General features: G+C 39.6%; 1 pseudogene; it reads left to right on the forward strand.

The window, feature by feature from the left end:
• Positions 1-21,153, forward strand: part of LOC141340586 (uncharacterized) — a 187,090-nt pseudogene that overhangs the window by 51,042 nt on the left and 114,895 nt on the right.

Consider the following 21,153-nt stretch of genomic DNA (forward strand, 5'->3'; position numbering starts at 1 on the left):
TTAAACGAAAACCTAAAAAGGGAATGGGTTGTTGCTATCAGACGGGATGAAGGCTCTACATTTGTAATTCGGAGAGGTAGCACGTATGTCTGTAGTCAGCATTTTACTGCTGCCGACTACGTTCCAGGAAGTTCGCGGCTGAAAGTTGGTGTCATTCCCAGTCGTTTTCCATGGAACAATTTTCATGTACCCCCTCAAAGGCTGTCAGCATTTGAGAGAACTGCCGTTCAACTGGGCATGGATGTACGTGTTCAGGAGCAGCCAGCGGTCTTAGAAGATGCACCCAATGAATCTGTGCAAGTTGAGGAACATGATTACACGGCACACCCACCTGCCGGTAAGCACTTATGTTAACATTTGCTTATTGGTGATTCTATAATTGCAGGTACATTATGTGTCATTTTTTTCAGCTTTATCAAATAGTTATATTATTAACAATTTTAATTATTGGCTACTCGTTTTCATTAGTCACAGGATGTAAAAGGCCATAACAATTTTTTTTTTTCTGTAAATAGTGTCCTATGTAGCTGAAAATCGTATTTGCTTCTTGACTTGACTTATGTGTGTGTGTCTCTGTCTGTGTATAACTGTCAATAATGTTACATACTATCAACATTCTCACTCTACTGATGGTAACATTATTGAGACAAATTCAAACAACTAGAAATCATGATTTTCAATAATAAAATAAGCAATTATATATCACACAGTTATAGGTTAATAGCAGAAAAAAAATCTGGACACCAAATGTATCTGCAATTATAGAACCACCCTTATGTCTTTGGTGCTAACAGTGTGATATAAAAAAATAGCATGATTAGTTACTAACTTATATATATATATATATATATATATATATATATATATATATATATATATATATATTTTTTTTTTTTTTTAAATTTTATAGGTGCATTAGATGAGGCTCTGCAGTACATTGAACAGCTGGAGGCGAGGCTGCAGAAAATGTCACTGGAGAAACAAACGACAGTGAACAGATTTTGTGTTTCTGATCAAACAATCAGATATTACACAAAGTTTCCCTCACAAGAAGTTTTCCAGGTGTTCTGGGAGTCTATTTGTCCATCTGCCAGCAATCTGGTGTACTGGACCAAGGCACAGAGGATGGGGCATGAAGCATTCCCAAGTCCTAGCCCTGCACGGAAGATCCAGCTCATAGATGAACTGTTCATCTACTGCTGTCGGGTAGCCGCTGGACTGAGGGAACAAGTAATTGCTGACATTTTCGGGGTAAGCGTGGCCACGGTGAGCAGGACCATTATAACCTGGGCTAATTACTTGTTCTTTGTGTTGGGTTCAGTACCCATTTGGATGTCCAGGCAACAAATAGGCTCCTCCATGCCAGAGAACTACCGTTTGTTTAGTCCAAACCTGCGAGTCATCCTGGATTGCACAGAAATCCACTGTGAAAGCCCTACATCACTGACACTCCACTCTGAGAGCACTACCCCATTCTAAGGTCTGGTTGGGGTAGCTCCATGTGGTGCAGTGACTTTCATCTCCCAGCTTTACACCAGTTCAATCTCTGACAAAGAAATAACCAAGAAGTCATTTTGGACCTGCTTGAGCCTGGAGATGTGGTCATGGCAGACAAGGGGTTCACCATTGAAGATATGCTCTCCAGTGTTGGCGCTAGACTGAGCATTCCACCTTTCAAATTTGCCAAGCAGTTCAGCAAACAGGACTGTGAAAAAACACAGACAATTGCACGCCTCAGAATTCTGGTGGAAAGGGTAATTCGAAGGGTCAAGGAAAACCACATCTGGGATTCTGTTGTGCCACTTACCTTGTCAGGAAGCATTAATCAGATCTGGCATAATTGCTGTTTTATGGTTAATTATCAGGGACCAATGTTTCTTGAGCAGTGAATGTATATATTAGATTTTTTTAGAATGATTGTGATTATTACAATAGTAATGTTTTAGTTATAACTTTAGACAGTAGTTTTTTGGAATAAACTTTTTTGTTACTTGTTCAGTTAGTTGCAGTGCATACCTTTAATACTTAACATCATTAAATGTGTTTATTTATTTTTGTAAAAAAAAGTTTTTTACTTTGTATTGTAAAGTAAAAGTTGATCTAATGTATATTGAAATTATTTATACTAAAGTTCCCGAAAATAATTTGACAGACACAATGAAAACTTTGACAATGAAATGTCTTTTTAAATAATTCATATAAAAATAAAAATGTGTCAAAACTCAGTTCTGGTGTTCATTGTTATTTCACACACTGTATTAAATGTAAATATATACAATAAGTAAACATGTATGCTTATCATATATATTACAGAAGATCTAATATAAAATTTAATGTATTCACCATGTTATGTACATATTTACATCTAAATAAAAGCAAGTACTACATATTTAATGTTATAATTTGTGATACATCTAATGTTACAAAAGATTACTACAAAATATGCTACATACTACTTAACTACATAACATATACTTACTATTAATGTAAGAATAAATCAAATCAATATTATCTTACTACAATATACATTTACATTTATTCATTTAGCAGACGCTTTTATCCAAAGCGACTTACAATTGGGAATACAACAAATGATTCATCCATCCAAGGAGGCAGATCGACATAGGAAGTGCTCAAAAATACCATATGTCAGGCGTTGTTAGATGAGTACGGGCTAGAAAGGGAAGATCAGGAAAGAGAGGAAATTTTTTTTTTTTTTTTTTTTTTTTAAGTCAGATAGTGTCGAAAAAGATGGGTTTTCAGCAGTCGCTTGAAGACAGTAATGGAGTCAGCGTTTCGGATGGGGGTGGGAAGATCATTCCACCAGGCAGGGACATTGAAGGAGAATGTTTTGGAAAGTGATTTCGTGCCTCTCTGTGGTGGTACAATAAGGCGTCTTTCACTAGAGGATCTCAGACTTCTGGAGGGAGTGTAGGTTCGTAGTAGTGAATGGAGGTAGGCCGGTCCTATAGGCCAGCATCAGTGTCTTGAATTTGATGCGTGCTGTAACCGGTAGCCAGTGCAGGGATATGAAGAGAGGTGTGACATGGGCCTTCTTGGGCTCATTGAAGACGAGCCGTGCTGCTGCATTCTGAATCATTTGTAGAGGCCTGATTGTACATGCTGGAAGACCAGCTAAAAGAGCATTGCAATAGTCCAGCCTGGAAATGACCAGGGCCTGGACGAGGAGTTGTGCAGCATGCTCTGTTAGGAAGGGCCTGATCTTTCTGATGTTGTGCAATGCAAACCTGCAGCATCGAGCAGTTTTAGCTATGTGTTCTTTAAAAGTCAATTGGTCATCAAAGATTACACCAAGATTTCTGGCTGAAGTCGATGGGGTAATTGTTGATGAACCTAACTGGATGGAGAAGTCATGTTGTAAAGTTGGAGTGGCGGGAAAGACAAGGAGCTCAGTTTTAGCTAGATTGAGCTGAAGATGGTGTTCCTTCATCCATGCAGAGATATCCGCCAGGCAGCCAGAGATCCTTGCAGCTACTGATGGATCATCTGGTTTGAAAGAAAGATAGAGCTGTGTGTCATCAGCATAGCAATGGTAGGAGAAGCCATGTGCCTGTATGATGGGGCCCAGAGATGTAGTGTATATGGAGAAGAGGAGGGGTCCAAGAACTGATCCCTGAGGAACCCCAGTGACCAGTTGATGAGTTTTGGAAACCTCTCCTCCCCAGGCCACTCTGAAATATATGACTATAACTGTCCGTTTATACCATTGAAAGATAGACATCCATGTAAACATTATAATAGTACATGTCTAGCTTGTCTTTCATTGATGCTATGAAGACATCATCTCGCCAGATCCTCTGTACTGTGAAATCTGATTTTGTGTCAGTCACAAAGTCACACCAATGTAGACCAGTAACTGCAAGCTGACCTTGGACTTGCCAGTAGTACTTGTGGGTCTCTTTGAGTTAGGCTTGTCCTTGTTGAATTTTTATAAATGGAACCTGAGCAATATTGTCAGCAGATGTGCTTTTTACCTCTACTCAGGGTTCGTACGGTCATGAAAAACCTGGAAAAGTCATGGAATTTCCAGGCCTGGAAAAGTTTTGGAAAATTAAATTAACCCACAAAGTTTTGGAAAAGTCATGGAAATTTGTTTCACCATCTCTGTACATTAGAATATTGCTGATAATTTTGTTTAAATTCCAGTTAACGAGCGCACGATCAGTCACGTGATCGGTCGCGCGGGGTAACGGCGACTCGCAGTTTTGTATCAAATGTAAGGCCATAAAAAGTTATAAATATTTAAAATAGTAAAAGTAAAGTCTTGATTATAATTTTAAGAGGTCTTACAGTTGGGGACGGAAAGACGATCGCGATAGGGTTGGATAAATCTTCAAAAAGGCAATGATGTCATTGAATAAATATGTGCCCTGCACGTTTCAAAGTCAAAACGCTGCAGGGATGTCTTTATATGAATGTATCTGAAGGGAACAGACTGTCCTCAGAAACGTGTTGCATGTTCATTTCTTGTCAGACAAAACAGCGTTAATGCTGATTTGTATACAGCCGTTACTAGGGAAACTAACATTTCAGCGCTCTTTAAGCGCCCCCTAGTGATAGAATTAATTTTTATTTCCAATACATTTTTTCCAGCTTTTTATGGTCAAATTATTGCAATTATCAATCCATGTTTTTATGCAGCAGACACATATAGGTGTAAATGTGAAAAAAGTTAATGTGCCTTTTAAAAATCTAAACAATTAAGTAATATATAAATATATATATATATAAAATCTTATATGTGTCACGTTGCAGGCAGGAACAGATGAACAACGACGTAAATAAAGACGTACATTTAATAAATCCAATGGGAAACAGGCAGACACAGGAACACGGAGTGGTAACATTAGGAGATAATATTAAAGACCGACAGCATTGAGGGGAAAACACACACACTAAATAGACAGACTGATTACACATCCAGGTGAAGACAATGAGGGAGAAACCAAAAACACTCTGAACTGCGGGGGATAATGGGAAAAACCAACATGAAAGTCCGGGGGTGTGACATTACCTCCCCCTCCCGGAAGGCACGTCTTCGTGCCGACAAACAGACAAAAGGAAACAGAACAAAGTCTTAGGAGGGGGCTTAGGTGGAGGACGGACTCCCGGGAGGAGGGCACAAGATGGAGTCCAGGGTGGTGACGGAGGGAGGAGCCAGGGAGGTGACAGGAAGGGGCTGGAGCAGGAGGAGTCAGGTTAGGCTCAGAACTCAGCCATGATGGAATCCCACGGTGGAGCCGATGGAGGGAGGAGCCATGGTGGAGGAGAGGCTGACGACTCCATGGGGCCGACCGACGGAGGCGGAACAGGTGGTGGGAGAGCCCGATGCAGAGACAGAAAGCTGAAGATCTTGGGTGACGCTGCGGATCCGGAGGGCCAAGGCAGAACCCAAGGCTCTGGCGACCAAGGCGGAGATGGAGATCCGGAGATCCGCGGCGGAGCCGGAGCGACAGAGGGCCGAGGCTGTGCCCGCGGGAGGGAGGAGGTCCTCAGAGCCGGTGGGACGGAGCGATGAGACACAGCCGGAGGAGTAGAGTCCGGAGGCGAAGGTGGGGCGACAACTGACCAGGGCAGAGCCGGAGGGACGATGGAGCCCGGTGGAGCTGGTGGATCGACGGGCGACGGCGGAGACGAGGGAGCAGAGAGCCGGGGTGGAGCCGCAGGGTCGGAGGGCCGAGGCGGAGTCTAGGACTCTGAGACTGGAGGCGATGGTGAGGGATCCTCCAGCCATGACACCGATGGAGACTGGCAGACCCGCGGCGAACCCACCGCACAGATGGTGGGCTGAGGGTGAGCAAGGGGACAGACGGTAGACAGCGGGGATTCAGGATGGCTGGACGGAACCAGCGGAGATACAGGACGGCTGGACGGAACCAGCGGAGATTCAGGCATAGACAGAAGAGGGAGGGTGGGTGGGAAATCCAGGCAGACAGGTATTTCAGTGATCAAGTCTATTAAGTCCCCAGAGTGTTGCTCAAGCTCACCCCCAGTGGAGGTGCAGTGGGCAGGGCTCTCTACCGCCCTCTATTGCTCCACGAAGCACTCCACCGTCGCTGATGTAATGGCCGGCTCACGCACCTGATCAGCAGTTTTGACCCCTTCGGCACTCCATACTGCTGTCACTCCGGGCTCGAGCTTTCCGTCTATTTCGGGCTCGTAATTCGCACGTCGGGGTGGTTGGCTGGGTTCTGGGTCTGGAGTGGCACTGGCGAGATTCTCCTTGGGACAGGCGGGAAACGAGGGTTTGTTTCTTGCCAGTGTCCGTTGAGGCTAGCGTCATAGAACATACAGAGCGCGTCGTCCGGGTAGCTGGTGGTGTGTGCTACAAGCTGGAACATGATCGTGTAACCCTCGAGCGGTAAATCCCCCTGCTTCAGCCGGAGGAGGATGAATTCAGGATGGAGGAAGGAATCCATGGGGAAAACACTACGGAAACAAAAAGACTGAAAAACAGAACGAAAAACTAAACGGGGTGGAATACGCAAAAAAAAAAAACTGTTAAGGTCAGTCTTTCTGTCACGTTGCAGGCAGGAACAGACGAACAACGACATAAATAAAGACGTACATTTAATAAATCCAATGGGAAACAGGCAGACACAGGAACACTGAGTGGTAACATTAGGAGATAACATTAAAGACCGACAGCATTGAGGGGAAAACACACACACACTAAATAGACAGACTGATTACACATCCAGGTGAAGACGTTCTTTCATCTTCGAAACATTGCTAAGCTACGGAACATGTTACCTGTTTCTGATGCAGAAAAGTTAGTTCATGCATTCATGACGTCTAGACTGGACTATTGTAATGCACTACTAGGTGGTTGTCCGGCTTCTTCAATAAATAAGCTACAGGTAGTCCAAAATGCAGCTGCTAGAGTCCTTACCAGGTCAAGAAAATATGATCATATTACCCCAATTCTACAGTCTCTACACTGGCTACCTATTAGGTTCCGTATCACTTACAAAATATTACTTCTTACCTATAAGGCCCTTAATTGTTTAGCTCCTGCATACCTAACTAGTCTCCTACTACGCTACAATCCCTCACGCTCCCTTAGGTCGCAAAACTCTGGACTTTTAGTAGTACCTAGGATAGCAAAGTCCACTAAAGGAGGGAGAGCCTTTTCTCATTTGGCTCCCAAACTCTGGAATAGCCTTCCTGATAACGTTCGGGGTTCAGACACACTTTCTATGTTTAAATCTAGATTAAAGACTCATCTCTTTAGCCAAGCATTCACATTATGTGTCTCATAACGTTGTAATTTCAGTTACATCTGATCAAATGCACATTAATATTCTTCAGCTTGGGCTGAACCATCATTTTTGTTTGGTCGGAAGTTGGAACAGCAGCTACGCTAATTATTTCTCTGTTTCTCTGTCTTTGCCACGGGATTTCCATCCCGTGGTAACTAGGATTTACACAAGATTCAGATGAAGAGATGATGCCAACCCCTCAGAGGACCGCAGATGATGCCAGCCTTGAAACAACATACAGCACTACATAATTTTCCTACAAGTTTGATTACAGCACATAACATTGCAATTAGTGTTCATCATCTTTTTAATTACACAGTTACTGATTTAATATTTATATCATATGTACATCGACTCAACATACAGTATTCACCACTAATAAGCTACTAAATATATTGTAGTAGCCTAAAACTTTTGTGCAGCTGCTCTGCAACAATCTGTATTGTAAAAAGCGCTATACAAATAAACTTGAATTGAATTGAATTGAAAGACAATGAGGGAGAAACCAAAAACACTCTGAACTGCGGGGGATAATGGGAAAAACCAACATGAAAGTCCGGGGGTGTGGCAATATATCTTTTTTTTATATAAACATTTTTGATTAAAATGTAAACTATCTGATTTTCTATATTTAAAAAAAAAGAAGGTATTTTTTATTTGGGCTAGTTAAATTAATTTTCGGGCCCAAAGGACTACCAGAGATTTTAACATTTTGCGAGCCCTGAGCCGTCAATCACTCCCTGTCACTGACACTGCGCTCCGCTTAACTTGGAACTGGATGTTTTTTCTCTCTTTCTCTCAACCAAACCCTGTTCTGGCGTTGGACAAACTGCATGGCAATTAGGGGTGTGAAGTATGATGATTTTTTTATTTTTATTGTGGTCAATTAAAAGGTCTCCACAATCTGCTTTTGTAGAAATATAGTATATTTCGTGCTACAGCGCACATTCTGTCAGATACAATTCTGGCGCCTCCGTGTCAATATACTGTACAACGCACAAAGCACACGTACGTTTGAAAGATGTCTGTTAAAGATCTCTTCATCTGGAAAGCATCTGCTGTGTACAAACGTCTGGCAGACGTCTGTAAGATGTCAGTTTTACACACATTCTGAATCACAAACATCTGATAGAGGTCTATTTGACATCTGATAGGAAACGTCCAATAGACCTATTGCAGATGAGCAAACTACGTCTTGTAGATGTCTTGCAGATGTAAATGCAGACGTCAAATAGACATCTCCGAGATGTACGTGTGCTAATCAGAATCCGAAAAAAGAAATTGGGTGCTCCTAATTTTTTTTTGGATGATCCTAATTTTTTGAAGTTGGGAGCACCAGTGCTACCAAGTAAAAAAGTTAATTTCGAGCCCTGATACATATACATTTCATGAAACATTAAGTCATGAATATTTACTTAAAGTCATGGAAAAGTCATGGAATTTTACTGGTAAAAATGTGTATGAACACAAGTCCAAATTGGAATGTTTCAGATGGATCGTGCACTCGTCCATCTGGACTAGTTCACAGATGTGGTGCTTCCGGGTTTATAATAAAGCCACGTGGTACGACACTAACACTGGCTGTCTCAGAATATTTTCTCAAAATATATGGCTCAAGTTCAAGGCCACGTTTCATAGCACTTGTCTGCCTTGTGCCCTTAATGATTCTTGCTGCCAATGACTGACAAGCTGAATCACCAACCACATGACAAACCTCCCGGAACCTGGTTGCAGTAACCCTTGATTGCCGGATTTGTCCCCAAGCAGTACATTTTGACTGTAGTCTTGTGGCCTTTTCAGTCTGGCAAGCTGAACTGTGAGTAACCTTTATAGATTCCAGATGAAGTGCTTGATGGTGTGTAGGCACAAATTTAAAATTACAGCCAAACAGACAACCAAGCACAGGTAGTGGGGGAAAATTAATATCCGGAACACCTGCAGCTATAGGGGGACATTGGTATGAAAGTGGACTGCCACGAGGTACAGGACCGAATTGTGAGGGGACCAGCTCTACTTTTGACATGCCCTCTAGTATGTGTGCCAGCAAAGGCTTGGGATTAATCTGACTCAGTTTGGCACCAGATGCCAAGACTTCAGGATCTGGAAGGGAACCTAAAGAGATTAACACAAATTATCAGTCATGAACACATTAAAATTTAGCCGTGTACACGCAGAAGGGCTGCACAATATACCGCATGCGATATCCAATGTGCATCTTGTCAGTAAAGCTGGTTCTGTAATCAGTACTATATCTCCATCAGCTGATTACAGAATTGGCTTTACTGACAAGACGTGCATTTGATATTGCATGCGAGATATCGTTCAGCCCTAACACACAAACAGACACACACAGACAGACAGACACAGACACACACAGACAGACAGACAGGCACGCACGCACACAGACAGACAGGCACAGACACACACACACACACACACACACACACACACACAGACAGACACGTACAGCCTTTAGATTTAGGATATGATTTTAATGTAATTTGTTGGCAATATGCACTTCTGTACAACGTAACGTTATGTGTGTTTTTGTACACACGCATAGGTGGCTGCAAAGTTCACATTTCATATTTTCAGGTCACATTTCTTTTCGACTTCTAGTTGGTTTAGGCCATGCCTGTTTAGTGGCAAAACATTTTGCAGTGTTTACATTAGAGCTGCACAACTACTCCTTAAAATATAACAATCTTTATTCAAACACCCACGCAATCTTATTCACGAATAACAACAATTCAGTGATGTCTATTACAACTGTTTCACGTGCTCCATTGACGCTTAGGATGTGAAAGTTATTGAAGACATTCAAATCTGCATTCTTACTGCTGCTGTTTCAGAAAGCAACACAAACAGTCTTTTTAACCACATAAGCATTGTTATTTCCTTGTTACAGACATTTAAATAACACAAGTACTGGGATAAAAGCTTATAGTTTGTGTATAAACACTTATTGTCTACAGTAGCGATCAAAGCGAAAGTATCTTCTAACACATACAGTATGTAGTGTAATGCTTATCCCCTCCCGCCAGGAGATGGCATGTTTTTAAAAAAAGTATTTTTCATTGAATTATACATTAAAGAGATTCCAATAGTGAAACAAGTCTTTATTAATTGAGACACTGGCTCCTTCATTTTTATTAAATTCTGTTCAAATATAGACTTAAGCAATGAACATTATGTCAGAACCACTTGTAAATTGCATAATTTTTGTTTAGATTTCTAATCCATTTTTTCTTCAGAATCATGATCTCCAATTTATAAAAAAAATTGCAGCATTAGTTTACATGTTTATTACAGCATATAATTCATTAAAATAGAAGTTTAATTTCATTAAGTACAAGTTCATATCAAAATGCACCTACATTTTTTGCATTTTGTGGGGTTTTTTTTGTTGTTGTTGTTGTTGTTGTTGTTGTTGAATAAAATACTATTTTTCCTATATATTTCATCATTGAGGATTTCTTTAAAAAAGTTTAAAAATCTAGCCTCGTTCTCATGAGCTAAGTGTCTCGTCACACCCCTAGTAGTTAAAATGTAAATGATACCCATCACTGATATGTGTGATACTCTGTCTGGCCAGTCAACCATTGCTGCCCCCTGCATTCTTGATGTTGTTTCTCCTTGTTCAGATGGTCCTTGAACAACAGTTTCAGCTCCTCTGCCAAAAATTTCTTGCAGTGCTGTGGTTCTTTGTCCAGGTTGTTCCAGGCAGCCTCTGACAAATATTTGCATTGGAGTCTGATGTCTTTCAGTTCTCAGTCCATGGTTGTTCCATTGTCGGATGAAGGCAGTTAAGTCCTTGTTGATCCTTGGCAAGTAGACCTAATGAATAGCCCAGAGATGCATTTCATTATCTATGTCCACTATATCTTCACTCTCCAGGAAGTGGAAGAGATTATAATAAACATTAGTCAATCCCCGCCACATGTCACCCCAGAGCCTCTCAATCTGCTGGTTATGAGTGCTCCTGCCCCTGATAGCACTGCCTCTCTCTGAGCCCCTGAAAATGGTCATCATCGCACAGGCATCATTGTTTTCTCCTCCATGATCTGTTCTGAACCTAGAAGGCACTTCATACCTGGCCAGTTCCTGCACTACTTTGTGCAATCACACTGCCTTGCTGGGAGCAAGGAGCATCAAAGTTCAATTTCAACCATTTGTTTTTATTATTTTAATATTTGACATGAACTTATGCAGTTTATATTAAAGATATCAAGTTTATCAAGATATATCAAGATATTTTAAGTTTATAGTTTCAGCTTTGTTATTCTCTGCATTTTGTTATTCTCTCTAAAATTACTTACTTGTCTGTCAGGGCGTGAAACCAGGCCCCATCAATACCATGGTCATTGCAAGGCTTTATGCTGTTAAAGTGTTCATAAGCATTTAAAAGTATACATAAAAAGTAAAAAAGTATAGAAATAGCTATTAAAGTAATAACAAATGTAATGTTAGCAACAACAATTTTCAAGCTAAACATTCCCCTACAGAAGTAGACTCTACAGAGGGATGGTGGGCCTTTTACCAGATCCATGCATGTTTAGAGTTGATGAGACATACACAGAATTCAGCCCTGAGGACAAGCCACTTATTACCACTATGAACATGTCACCTGACAAGACACTTGTTGAAATTGCATATGGGTTGGTCCAGGGTGGAAGCGTATTGTCTTACCAGCAGCCTGTCTTAACATCATGGTACATCACACTACATGATGCCCCATCAACTCCAATTCAATTCTATTCTATTCAAGTTTATTTGTATAAACGATACAAATCGTTGCAAAGCAGCTGTACACAAATGTAGGCTACTACAACATATTTAGTTGCTTATTAGTGGTGACTACTGTCAAATCGATGTACATATGGTATAAATGTTAAAATCAGTAATGGCGTAATCAAAGAGATGATGAACACTACTTGTAATGATTATGTGTTGCAATCAAACTTGTAGAAAAATTGTGTAGTTCTGTATGTTGTTTCAAGGCTGGCATCCTCAGCGGTCCTCTGAGTGGTTGGCATCATCTCTTCTCGGGTATTCTAAATCCAGACTTAATCTTACATAATTCCTGGTTACCACAGGATGGAAATCCCGTGGTAGAAACTGAGGAAAAAAATAGAGAAATAATTAGCGTAGCTGCTGTTCCAACCAAGCAAAAAATTATGTGGTTAGCCCAAGCTGAAGAAAGTTGATGTGCATTTGATCAGATGTAACTGAAGTACAACGTTATGAGATACATTATGTGAATGCTTGGCTAAAGAGATGAGTCTTTAATCTAGATTTAAACATACTGTAGGGTGTTTTCACACCTGACTTATTTAGTTCGGTTGAATCGCACTAGAGTTTCGTTTTCCCTCTTGGTGCGGTTCGTTTGGGCAGGTGTGAATGTAGCAATCGCACTTGAGTGCGCACCAAAAGCGGAGCAAAAAAGCGTACCGAGACCTCCTTGAAGAGGTGGTCTCGGTACGCTTTCAAAGGAACACGTAGCGGTTCGTTTGTGGTGAGAACATGAACCGAACTAGAACAGACTCAACCGCAAAAAGTACTGCACCTTTTTAGACCAATCCAGCTGCAAAGAGGAAAAACAGAAGAGGAAAAGTTTTTGTTTACAGTTACCTTTGCCATGCTAATATGACAGAAAGTTAGGTTACTTCACATTAACCAAAAGCAGCTGAATAAACCAGTTGTTTGTTTTAATGTTATATTCTTTTCGTTTCACACAGTGTTTACATAGCAATATGCAGTGAGATATGTTTATATGTTCTGCATAAAAATGGACTTTAGTAACCTGGAGAAATTGTGTATTTCAATAAACAGTGGGAAATGCAAGCAATGTATCCTCCGATGTCACGCCGGTTTCACACCGCAAGCGTGAGCAGAGCGTGAGCTGCACGTCAGCGTAACTACAGCGTTACTGCAGCTGCAGACTCGCAAGAGTATTCACACTGGAAGCGTTTGTAGAGCGTGCATGCAGCTGCTCCAAAGCATTTACTAATCAGCTTTTTTCTATGAAACTGATTACAGATAAATATGAAATTGATAATGAATCTGCAGAAGCAGGTTCAACCCAATAATTATTGGTGGGATCATAAAGCATATAGAGGAGCGCGGGCCACAAACAAAGCATTTTGGCTCGTTTATATGTCTTGTGTTCTATGAGAACTGGTGGAGTGTTTTTCTGAATGTTTCATCTATTTGCGCACATTATTTTGAACCATACTGTACAGCTGTGTGTTGCGATTAGGGTCGTAACATGCATGGTTGCGATGTGTTCATTGTCAAACTCAAAAAGAGTTTTTTTTTAATTATATATATATATATATATATATATATATATATATATATATATATATATATATAATAAAAAACTATTTTTGAGATATATATTAATGGCATTATTCTATTTGAGAAAGTAAATAATTTTATTTTATTGACCAAATATTTAAGTTTGTCGTGTATATTTTTTTTCATTCGATCAGATAACATTTTAAGCTGTTATTTGGTGATGTTACAACGTGCTCCTCACGTGTTACATTGTATCCCACCAGCTTGGCATGTTGTCACCCTTACCTTCCCTTCTTTTGAGGTAAATAACAAAAAATACGTATACCCTGTAATTATGAAACAAAGCGACATATTTGTACTAGACAAACAAAAGTTTTACATTGTGCTCCCCTGATCATAAAGCTGCACATGAATGAGTTAAAATATGGGTAGCGCTAGAGCCTACATATGTGTATAATTTTTTTTTTTTTTTACATTTTTTATTTATTATTATTATTATATTTTAATATTGTATTTTACCTTTATTTATATAGTACTTTTATACAATCCAAAACTCAATCAAAGCAGCTTTTTCTCGATGCAAAATAAATAAATAAATAAATAATCTGCCGTAAAACATTTAGTAAGTTTCTGGATTTTCTTTAATACAACATGCTTGCCTTGCACCCAAACTAAATAATTGAAGCACATTTATATCTTCTGTTGCCTAGGCGTACATATTTTGAATTTTTGAATTCTTGTTGAACTCACTAGACATGCGTATTATATGTGCATTTTAAGCTTGTTCCGTGCATTTTATAAAACTTTTGTGTGAAATCATTTATTTTGGCCATCAAAAGTGTACTGTCCCTTTATTAAAGCGTGAGCAGCGCAGCAAAAATAGACTCGGCGCCGAAACCATCGCGTCAGCGCTGCTCACGCTACGCTCCTGCTTGACGCTCACGGGCTGCTCCTGCTGCCGGTGTGAATGCACTCGTTTGTTAACATGGGCGCCGAAAAAAATACGCGCTGCTCACGCGCCGCTCACGCTCTGCTCACGCTCTGCTCACGCTTGCGGTGTGAAACGGGCCTTAGAATAAGGATGAGCAAAACGACTGCGGTAAAGTTGGTTTCATATTCGCACACATTCGGATTTATGTGTTCAATAGCTTTGTTAATATACATTTAAATAGGATACTCACAATTAATTTGTATTGCTGACTATAACAAGCAGTATCTACAATCCATTTTTCAGCAAAGTCGATGTTTTTAGAAAGCTAAAAAACACGTTCAAGCCTATGGAGTGATGTGACGTCATCGCCACCGGAGGGACCGTCCACAAATTACATGAAACTTTTATGGCAAGTTGCTAAAGACTCTTTTGAGCTGAAAAGCAGTTCCAGAGCATGTTGATATATGACACATTTTTGATTTATATATTTAATAAACAATTTGTGCCTGAAGTGTAAGTTTGTTTGCTACTATTGTGTTAATTACTGAGGTTCCTTTTATGACGCCTAATTAAGTTCAGTAGCTTTTAAAAGGCTTTTAAAAGTTCATGAACATATTGGAAAATCTTAACTTGACCCTAATAAACATACTACAACTTTTTATTGTGCAATAATTTTCTTAATGTGGTCAATTTCTACTATTTAATAATGTGTTGTATTGGTTTCTTCATTAAAAGAAAATTTAGTTCAGTTATTTGCTCTAGATGTTTCATTTATATCATCATTGTATTCTATGGGGTTCTTCAGTGTCACAGCATCCAGTTCAATAACTTTTGAAAAGAAGGTCACACTGCTTTAAAACAAGTTGCTAAATATTTATTTGACTATAAAGAACATACTACAAGTCTTTAATGTGCAATTATTTACTCTAAATGTTTCATTTCTATCATCATTGTATTCTATGGGGCTCTTCAATGTCACTGCATCCAGTTCAATAACTTTTGAAAAGAAGGTCACACTGCTTTAAAACAAGTTGCTAAATATTTATTTGACCCTAAAGAACATACTACAAGTCTTTAATGTGCAATTATTTACTCTAAATGTTTCATTTCTATCATCATTGTATTCTATGGGGTTCTTCAGTGTCACAGCATCCAGTTCAATAACTTTTGAAAAGAAGGTCACACTGCTTTAAAACAAGTTGCTAAATATTTATTTGACTATCAAGAACATACTACAAGGCTTTAATGTACAATTCTTTGCTCTAGATGTTTAACTTTTACCATCATTGTATTTTGTGGGATTCTAGTGACACACAATCCAGTTCAATAGCTTTTGAAAGGACGGTCACACGACTACTAAACAAGTCAACACAGTCTCATCTGGAACCAATAGAACACATCGAAGCCCATGTTTTCGCGATGTAACGTGTGTTTTGTTGTTTAATTGTAATAAAGAGTTATCATCAATATGAGGTGTCAAACAATATTCTCCAGGTGTTAAATTAATGGACTGGATATAAAATATTTTCCTGTTGTTTGTCATGTTCATTTAACATTAAACTTGTGCAATATCAAAATTTTTGTGCGTTGATTTTTGTTTGCAGTCTTGCAGGACAGTTCTTGTCCATGGTGCTGAATTCATCATTGATACGTTACATGCACACGAATAATACTATAATTTACAACAATCTTAGATCACTTCTAATTGTTAGATCACTTCGCTGACAGATGAGTAAACGCCCAAAGTGCGTAATCTGGGAAAGACTTAATTGGAGAAGCTGTAACAAAATGCATACTTGAAATGCATACTTACAAATGACCGTACCGTTTCAACACTCATGAAGAAGCTACAACGTACTAATAGTTGATAATGAGTGTTCAAAGGGAATGTGTTTTAGGAACGATGAAATCTGAACAGAACACACCCCATATTTATCAGTGCAACAGCTGATTCACATTCGGGGAAGCCTTTAAATATCCAGCTAATCTGTCCCCAGATGTTGGACGGGGTAAAAAGCAGACACACTGAAGTGCTAAAAATAAGTTGATGGGATTGACCTACAATTAGGGCTGTTCGATTCCGAAAATTTTGGAATCGATTCCGATTCCGATTCCTGGTTATGGAATCGATTGGATTCGATTCCAGAATCGATTCCTCACTGTTGTTTCGATTCTTTTTCGATTCTTGTTTTTTGGGATTGGAGGAAGCTAATTTCGCAATAAATGCAGGATGTAAATGTCGTATAAAGTTACCTTCTCATAATATGAAGCTTCATTTGTATAAAAAAAAATAAAAAAAGATATATATATATATATATATATATATACTATTTTTCTGTAGCTCTGACTGATTTCAAATTGTAATTCATTGCCCAGGAAATTAGTCATAACCCACAGCTCAGCAGTGGACATGCATTTATTGCATGAATAAAACAAGACGTGACGTGTATAAAATGACAAAATTAGCAAACTATATACTGAAACAAAATAAACAGAACTTTAACAACAACACTGATATAAGAGCTATAATTTCGCAATAAATGCAGGATGATATAAGAGCTTGTGGCGTAGCTGTCAATCAGATGCGCTCTCGGCCACTAATACGTGCTCTCTGCGTTTTCTTTCAGAGTTATCATTGTCTGATAGAAAGATTAAAATTAGCATTTATTTAAGATGTAAATTGTGGACAACACGAGCCAGTTCTCCCGTAAATTAACATCTGAATCGCATATGAACTGGTTCATTTAATGATCTATCCGAACGAATCTTTTCGTGGCAATGGATCAGACTAGTATAATGTTCTATTAGAGAGCAAGAGGCAAATTAATGGGTGCTTCTCAAACTGAAGGCTGCATCCTTAAACTCAGACGAGTTTAGTAATGAGTCGTTTTTATTACGTTTATTTTCGTCAATCGACGTTTGATGACTTGCAGCCGAAATATGCAGCCTTCCGTTTAAGAGGTTAGTTTTGTTGAACTGATAACGGCTCGGAATCGAGGAATCGATTCTTTTTGGAATCGATACCCAGCCCTACCTACAATGGGAAGGTATAAAAAAGGGAGCAACTTAAGTAGATCAGACGTCTGGGCACAAGCAGGAGGAATTGATGCTGTGGTTAACCAGTTTCACAAATCTGGTGTTTTAAATAGAAGCACTACATACTCTTCAGACTTATGGTCCGAGCTATCTACAGCTCTATTTGGATCACGCTAACTACGAGCTCGCTATTCCGGTTCTCCGAACGCACCTGTTGTTGATGATTAGTATAGCTGGATTAAGTTATTTGAGATCACTGGGTGGCTTAAAAGGGGCTACGTATCGATAGTAGAAACATTGTTCGGCAACTCTTTGATTGGTCGGCGAACATGAGGAAGGAGCGCGCTCAGTATTTTTCTGCAGCAGAGCAAGAACTCTTGATTGAGGGATTTCAGGAGTTTCAGAGTTTAATTAAAACGCAAGGGAACACTGCAAAGGCTGGAAAAGCAAGGAGAGAGGGCTGGCAAAAAGTAGTGAACAAATTAAACGCGTTAATGCTGCCCATGTTACATGTTTTTTCCTTGATATGTTATTTTATTTATATTTTTATTTTTTTATACACTACCGTTCAAAAGTTTGGGGTCAGTAAGACTTGTAATAGTCTTTAAAGAAGTCTCTTATGCTCATCAAGACTGCATTTATTTGATTAAAAATACAGAAAAAACAGTAATATTGCAAATTGTTTTTACAAAATAAAATAATGTTTTTGTTTTTTTAATATATTTTAACATACTTTGAAATAGAATTTATTCCTGTGATGAAAAGCTGAATTTTTATCAGCTGTTACTCCAGTCTTAAGTGTCACACGATCCTTCAGGAATCATTCTAATATGCTGATTTCAGTTGTGCACTTTAACCAATCAGATGTGACCTCGCCATTTCAACCAATCATAACCCGCCAGGAGCACAGCCTAAATCCTGTTTACATGAAATAAACCTGCTCCAGAGCAGGTTTAAGCTTGCAGAGCTGTTGCTATGACAGCAAGTCCAGGATGAGCTTCGAAGAACCAAACAATCCAAGATCATGCCAAATTGTCAACAATCAAATCCAGCTAACTTAGTTAGCGAGGTACGAAGAACGGACCCCTGGCCACAAAAGTTAATCCTGGTGCACCAGAACATGGGGTGGAGGAAATCAAATCAGGACATTACGGTAAGAAAAGTAATTGTACAGTAGCCTACTTAATACAAAATATTAACCTGAAAGTTTATTTTTCTATTATGTGGCTTCCTTTTCTAAAATCATATTAGCCTACTCTTTAACAAAATAAACTATACATATAATTATAAAGTCGAAAAACAATAATAGAAATCATTTTCATTGTTCGACAAAGCGACCGTTGCAAATAATTTAAACTTTGAACACGTCATAGAACTCGGCAGAAGATTACTGTCGGGGATTTGCCGTGTCGCGCCCACTGATCTATATAATGATTTCGTTCCGTTTGAAATATTGACAATTAATGAAGAGAAATGTAAGAGTTTTCGTATTTTTTTTTGTTGTTAAAATATAGCTTAAGCTTTAATATTTGTGCATGGGCGGCACTGAAAAGCCACTTTTCAATTCATCGTCTTTACAATCTGTCTCATCATGCATAATAAATGTTCGTCTGATGTACTGCTCTGCAAATTAGTCACTTAAGTTTCTTCACAATCGTTGACTGTTGCATAGGCTATATTTCTTGCAAATATATATATCTCATTTAAATCGCTACACTGTTGTTCTCGGGTCGGCGCAATCCCTTGCATTGTGATAACAGAAATATAGAAAGAAATATAAATATTTGCTTTATTTTATGTACTCCCACAATAACAATACGTTACAAATTGCTTTTGTAAAAATACAGGGCGCTGTCGCACCTCATGTCTAGACAGCTTGAAAGGTCTACTTCAGTAAAACAATCGAAAACAAAATTGTTTATTTAAGTCACATAAATCCAACAAGAGGTAGTGTACAATCTTTCCCGTTTAAGTTCATTATCTGTAGCCTACCATTGTGATTAAACTATACCCAGCGCAGACTATTTCCACAGTGTAAAGCCTGGAAATCAACCCAGATGAGCAACCCGATGCGCGGATCGACTCAGCTAAAGATATAATTTAATAACATATAATAAATATATAATTTATATATAATCAGACTAAGTATCAATGCTGCCCACTCATGTTAAACAAATAATAAAGCAATAAGATAATTTGTTTTTACCCAGGAACAAAAAAGCGAAAAATCTATCTTAATTTTCGTTTTTCCCGTTTCTCAAACATAATAATAATAATAATAATAATAATAATGATAATAATAATAATAAATAAAAAAAAATTATAAGCCTATTATGATCTGTAACGCCAGGCCAGCAGAGGGAGCCCTTACTCTCTGACTGTTGCTGCTCCCTCTGCTGCCTCGTTGGTATCTTCCTGTTTGGTGAAGATTTAAGCAGGGCCTTTTCCATGCAGGCCCTGCGAAGTATTGATTTGCGATTGCGGACTCCACTAAGCGTTTATCTTGTTTCATTGCCTTCTTGTTTTGCCACGGTTTTGTTTCTGAGTCATAGTTTTGTTTCATGATCATAGTTTTTGTTTCACAGTCATAGTTTTTCCCTGTTTCATTGTTCTGTTTATTTTGCTACTTTGGACTGCTCACCTGGATTCTGACCCATGCCTGTATTACTGGATTACGCTTTTGTCTTGCCCTGGATGTTATTGTTTGCTGGTGTTTTGACCTTGCCTGTCTGACCACGATCTGTTCAATAAAGCCTGAAATTGGATCTTACACTCTTCCCAGAGGTCCTCGCCTTACAGAAATACTTCGCCACCGAAGATCCAGCGGCTTTTGCAACACAGATCACCTCGGATGCAGCATCACGCCTCTTCCGCCTTCGTCAAGGTAACCGTTGCATAGAAGAATATGTTGTGGACTTTTGTGAACTGTGTCATCTGGTAAATTTCAATGATGTGGCGCTTAAGGACATTTTTTGTCATGGATTAAATGAACCCATTCGCTCACAGTTACCTGGGGGGAAAATTCACTGGACTCTGGAAACATATATTGACTTTGCTCTCCAATTGAGTGGTTCCTCGTTTACTGTGGGGATAGCTGATGAGGAACCCTGCTATTCCTCAGTATCTGCCACTCATAATTCTCCACATTTAACCACCATGTCTGGAATTATTCACGTGTCACAGCCTGCTCACGTCATGTCTGCTGTTACAAGGCCTTCTCATGTCATGTCTGCTGCTTCAAGGCCTGCTCACATCATGTCTGCTGCTTCAAAGCCTGCTCACGTCATGTCTGCTGCTTCAAGGCCTGCTCACGCCATGCCTGCCGCTCCAGGGCCTGCTCACGACAAGACTGCCGCTCCAGGGCCTGCTCACGCCATGCCTGCCGCTCCAGGGCCTGCTCACGCCAAGCCTGCCGCTCCAGGGCCTGCTCACGCCAAGCTTGCCACACCACAGCCTGCACCCAAGATGGCCGCCACGCCACAGCCTGCACCCAAGATGGCCGCCACGCCACAGCCTGCACCCAAAATGGCTGCTACGCCACAGCCTGCACCCAAGATGGCCGCCACACCACAACCTGCATCCAAGATGGCCACCACACCACAG

The sequence above is a fragment of the Garra rufa genome, chromosome 1 (assembly GCF_049309525.1).
Source record: "Garra rufa chromosome 1, GarRuf1.0, whole genome shotgun sequence".
Lineage (NCBI taxonomy): Eukaryota > Metazoa > Chordata > Actinopteri > Cypriniformes > Cyprinidae > Garra > Garra rufa.